The 5,866-nt window shown below is 39.6% G+C and overlaps 1 long non-coding RNA gene across 1 annotated transcript; it reads right to left on the bottom strand.

Moving 5' to 3' along the window:
- Positions 1–383: 383 nt before the first annotated feature.
- On the bottom strand, positions 384–4,781 carry LOC108527554 (uncharacterized). Its single transcript, XR_001884846.1, has 4 exons — positions 4,503–4,781; positions 3,817–3,996; positions 2,877–3,276; positions 384–539 (listed from the first exon to the last, which is right to left on the bottom strand). It is a non-coding gene; the product is annotated as an uncharacterized LOC108527554 (long non-coding RNA).
- Positions 4,782–5,866: the final 1,085 nt, after the last annotated feature.

Genomic DNA, 5,866 nt, shown 5'->3' with positions numbered 1-5,866 from the left:
TATTAAGTATTGTTATCTCCAGTTCACACATGAGGAAACTAAGGCTCAGAGAGATATATTTTCCCAGGTCTTACAGCTAGTCAAAGCTTGTGTGCTTAACACTACATGAAACTGGTGATTGCACCCTCAAAGCCGTTTTTCAGAATTTTTTAAATTTCATTTTAAAATTCTATTTTTAGAATTTCATATTGTGGTTCTATTTTATCCCATTTTTAGAATTTCCTATTGCAGTTTCTATCAATATATATTAAATGGGAGGAAGCATTAATGCAAACTATAACTGACACCATGTAACATTTTAAGCATTATTGGTCACCCCAAATATTCTATTTGTTCTCTACCCTCTTTCATGTAGTTACCACTTGGTACCCACTTACTTGTAAGGCTGACCAAATCCCATAGATGGAAGGTAAAAAGAGCATCCTGCAGCTTTCATTCTACATGGAGTTTCTTCTTATTTGGGCTCTGTCCTCCTGGCATTAGTAGTTGCTGTTTTCATTCTTTGGTTTCTTCTGGTGGTGATCCCAGTGGGTATTAATCTTTACAGAGAAATGACCAAACCAAAATTTACTCCAGGAATTTTTCAACAGAGTTAGTGAGAATGACTCTACTAGCATTTTTATCTTATACTTAGTATCTTAAAAAATCATTGAACACACACTTCCTTACCATCATCCCAAATAAAATAATGTCTGCCACCCTATTGAAATGATGACTCATGTGGCCCGTCTCTGTACCACACTGAGTATAGCAAACACCACTCAATGTTCACGCTCTCTGTTTCATCCTGTACATAAAGCTCAGTTCTTCAGATCCTAAGAAACTTTAGGCTGGAAACATCTCTCTGATGCGAAATCCTGTTCATCTGTGAACTTTCTCTAAGCATAATGTAAAGTGATTTTCTTCAGTCTCTGACACATTACTTTCCATTTCTGGAAAACACCCTATAGGTGTTTCTAAAATTCAGTCTATCTGGCCATCGCCATGTCCCCATGGGACCCAGTTCCAGCATGAGGATTGGTCAGCCAAGGTCTAAGTTATCCAGATGTGGCTTTAGTTTCCTCTGAGCATTTGCAGAGGTCTAACCGCTTGAGAAACTGGGGATCTATGCAACTGCAGTAAAACATAATTTTCATTGCACTGTGTTGTAAAGGATTCCTTTAGACTTTCTAAATTTAGTGAAGTTGCATAGCACTATGTAAGTTTAGTTCTGCAGCTGACATATCCACTCCCCATGAGACATCATTTACAACTCAGATTTCAGCACATCCACCAGGGCATGTCTGGTGTTATCCCAGCTGCTATTGGAGCTTCTCTCCTTGCCACTGTTATTGTGAAGTCTGGTAATAATGTGCTCTTGACTCCAGTGACAAAGCAATGGTTTTATTCTAAATTTCAGCTGAAAGCTGTGCTTTCAGTCCACAATTTTAGACAAATCCTCCAGGTGTAACCCTAGTGAAGCTGTAATCTTTGTGGTTCCTTCTCTGCACAGCATCACAAAGCAAAGTTCATCAGAATGTTAACTCTGCTTTAAGACTCAACAGAGTCTTAAGAAAGGAGTTGCATCTTCTACTTTCATATTTCAAAGGATGTAAAAAGGTTCTGATGCATAACCCCCATGAACACATCCCGAATCTCCCTTCCTGTCCTATTCAGTTTTCTCCCACAACCTCTTGTGCTTCTTATTCACCAAGTCAAACCCCAAAGGGGGAAAAAAGCTGTCAAATCGATCCACTCTATTCTGGGAAACTTCTGACTTTTCCTATCTCCCTCATTTCTCCAAATCTATAACCTCCTCCTTCAGCATCTCTGGACACATCCTTTTCTGTGCATCTTCCAATTATATGTCACCAAAATACAGGAACTAGTTTGGCAGTAACATAAGGCAGGGGAAAGTCTGGCAAACAAGATAACATTTTCTCATGTGGGCTGGGGGAGAGGAAAGAGTCTATTAATACCACATTAATAATTTTATTCCATTATTTGTCTTTTTACTGGTGAAAGATAAAAAAATTAGCTGATTTATTTCCTCCCTTTTCCATCCTCCCACTCCATATTTCACAATTTTTCTTTTAAATATCTCAGATATTAATCTATATTATTTTATATATTTTCTAGAGAATATTTAAGTCATAAAAATTTCAAAGCCAAAACAGTTACCTACACATAAACTTTTAGCAACTTTGTTGCTTAATGATACTTCTTTTTTTTTTTTTTTTTCTTTTTTGAGATGGAGTCTTGCTCTACCACCCAGGCTGGAGTGCAATGGCTCAATCTCTGCTCACTACAACCTCTGCCTCCCGCGTTCAAGCAATTCTCCTGCCTCAGCCTCCCGAGTAGCTGGGATTACATGTGCACACCACCACCCCAAGCTAATTTTTGTATTTTTAGCAGAGACGGGGTTTCACCATGTTGGCCAGGGTGGTCTCGAACTCCTGACCTCAGGTGATCCACCTTCCTCAGCCTACCAAAGTCCTGGGATTACATGCGTGAGCCACTGCACCCAGCCACTTCTTTTCTATTATATATTTCATTGTTTATTTTTGGTGCATTTCCTTTTTAACCTAAAAAATTTGGGGAGTAATTTTCATGAAAGTATATAAATGAAGTAGTTAAAAGCTGTGCATGTGTGAAAATTATTTGTGAAGTCTTCTTTGAGTTTAGAAATTATTAAATCAATAATTTTCCCTCAAAAATCTGCAGCCGTTGTTTCCATTTTCTAACTGTTAATATTGTGGAGAAATCTGATACCTACATGATTTTTCTTCTTGTATTGATAACATACTTTCCTCAGGATGGATGATTTTAGACTTTTTTTCTTCTTAAAATTTGAAATTCAACAGTATCGATGACGAGCTAATACTCATTAATTTTACCTCAAATGTGGTGAGCTCCTTCGATCTGATAATCTATCCTCAGTTCAGGGAGCCTGTGTCACTGTTTAATTGATTGTCGCTACTCCTCCATCTGCCTCAGTCTTTTCTTCTGGAATTTCTAAACTGTAATTCCATATTGATTTTCTTTTCACCATTCTTATCCATATTACTCTAAGTTGTGGGAGCTTTTCTGGAGCTTGTCTGGATTTGCTGGGGTTTTGGTTTTCTGAAGTATCCAGAATGATGTTCACACCCAAATGAAGATGATGGCATCTGTGGCAGACTCTGTCCGTTGATGAACACAACCCCTGTTCCAAACTCCTTCACACTCACCCAACTCCATCAGAGAGGCTTTCCCAACCTCGCTTACAGCTAGTGGTTGTGGCCTTGTGACACCATCCTGATAAGAAAGATGCAAACACACAGAGGTCTCAGTAGGGTAGGGGGTGGTTCTAAAAAACTTGAACTTTTTTGACAAAAGCATATACATGACTGACACCAACTCTTCCCACTTCTTCCTGCTTTTGATGAAGACCTGATGCCTGGAAAGGCAGAAAACATTTTGTGACCAAGATGAAAGGCTAAAAGAATTGCAGAGAGGCTGGCCTCACCATCATGCAGTCAGCGTACCAACACAAACAGCTGCCTATACATCTTGTTATGTTAGATAATTAAAAATCTTTATTTCACCCTTAGGTATCTTCCGCTTGCAACTGAAAGCATTCTAACCATTTCAGTGTTTCTCCCGTAAGAAGAGAAAACATAATTCTATGTCTTATGAAATCTGATATCCTCTTCTCTTCACTTTGAACCACTGGCTGTGGGGATGATGGGCTCACTGTGTCAGTAGTAACATGGATTTCACTGGAACTTTCCACAGCAGGGTCATGCAGGACTTTGCTCCCACAAAGTCTCACCTGGTTATATCTCAGATACTCACAGTTGATCCTGTCACCTCTACTACTCCAGCTCCTGGGTTCATGTCCGCTACCTATGAAGCCACAGACGGTGTTTCACCATTGCTACGGTGTGGGGGCCTTCCATAAGAATACTGACATCCATTCCAAGGAAATTTCTTCTCATTTTCTAAATCTGCCAGCTCTGAAGGTGTCAGATTGTTCTTCACAGAAAAGGGAAAGATAACAGTAATAACTACAAGTTACTGAGCACTTACTATATTCCAGCTTTAACGATTTACAGGGTACCCTATTGTATCTCACATCAACCCTATTAATATATGTTACTTTTATTTTAAAAATAGGTTAAGTGACTTGTCCACAATCACAAAGCTAGTCATAAAATCTAAAATCAAATTTAAATTTGACTTCACCACTTCTAGCTTCTTCGCATTGCTGCACTGTTACCCAGGAATTTAAGGACAATGAAATGTTAAATTGGGAATTTCCACTGAGGCTCCATCATAAAATAGATAAAATTCTAAAGTAAAGTACAAGTTGCATAATTTGAAAGGAAGTTAGATAACTCCAAGGACACATCAAAGACATAAAATAATCAAGGCAGTCGAAAGTCAGAGAGGATTTGTAAAAATATTTGTTTGGAGAAAGCCACTGAGTGCTGTGAGAACCACCCATTCCCCAAAGGGAAAGGGCAAAAGCTTAACGCTACCTCTTTCACCTCTAGCCTGCAGAGAACTTCCAGTGGGACCAGCAGGGAACCTCCAGAGTGCCACGAAAACAGCCACAGGATGGTCCACTTTCAACATCTGCTTGATCCAGAGAGACTAAAGTCATCTGAAGACCCATTCAATGACACTCTTTCACCTCTTTTCTGCGTTTCTACTCCAAGTTATAACTCCCTCTGGAGCAGTCAGAAATATGGGTAGCTAGTGGAAAGAGGGAGGGAAATGAAAAAGAAAAAAGTCAACCACACCCTCTTCCAGAGAGGGTAGGGGACCACCCACTGCAGGCTCTAACTGAAGAATCGGAAGGGAACAGAACTATTGACCTCAGAATGAAGCATTTCCTAATATATTGGACTGAACATTTTATTAATCACTTACTGAATCAGGGCAACTTAGAGTTATGCACTATTAGGTAACAGTAATAGTAATCAGAAAAGCTATGAGCTGCCACGTTTCATCCAGGGCATGGGAAAAGACTTCCTCCATTGTATAATTTTAAGAAACCAATGTAGACAAAATAAATTGCATTCAGCTTTGTTGTCAGCATATCAGTAAACAACATATTGGTGTCTACATCTCCTTCTGAAACCCTAGGAAAAAAAAACAGATTTTTCAGCTTTTACCCAGGACTTCATTCCTCCACTGAGTTTAAACAAAGTCTATGGGAACCAACACACCCTGTAGCCCTTTCCATACTTCATCTGTAACTCCTTCATCCCCTAATTATCCCTCAGTATATAGCCAAAACCTCAAAACCCTCAGGCAATTAATGCATACAGATTGATATTCCGTGGGCTTCTTACCCCTTCAGTAAACGTGCATGGTCATGTTGTAATCTCAGTGATGTCTCAGGGTAACATCCCTGCTACACTAGCAGTTAATCCAGTTGTTCACTACAGGGACAGTAACACCCTCTAGGGGAAATTCAGGAAATTTGTAGGGGCATTCTAATAGTGTAGCTGTGCCTGAGAATTAGCCTATCGAAGAATATAATATTTTGTTCTCTTTTATGTTACAGTGAGGGCATTATATTGACTCTTTGAATTATATCTGCAAGCAGGTTATATTATCAATGACTTTCATCCAGTTTAAAAATATGACATTTAAAAATATCTCTTGTCCAGGCACGGTGGCTCATGGCTGTGATTCTAGCACTTTGGGAGGCCAAGGCAGGAAGACTGCTTGAGCTTGAGCTCTAGGTCAGCCTGGGCAACATAGCAAGACCCCCATCTCTACCAAAAAAAAAAAGCTGGAAATGGTGGTGTGCACCTGTAGTACCAGCTACTTGGGAGGCTGAGCTGGGAAGATTGCTTGAGCCAGGAGATCAAGGCTGCAGTGAGCTGTAATC

This window comes from Rhinopithecus bieti, unplaced genomic scaffold (genome assembly GCF_001698545.2).
Source record: "Rhinopithecus bieti isolate Rb0 unplaced genomic scaffold, ASM169854v2 scaffold_789, whole genome shotgun sequence".
Classification (NCBI taxonomy): Eukaryota; Metazoa; Chordata; class Mammalia; order Primates; family Cercopithecidae; genus Rhinopithecus; species Rhinopithecus bieti.
The sequence above is the reverse complement of the archived record's forward strand: the minus strand, read 5'-3'. Positions and strand labels throughout refer to the sequence as shown.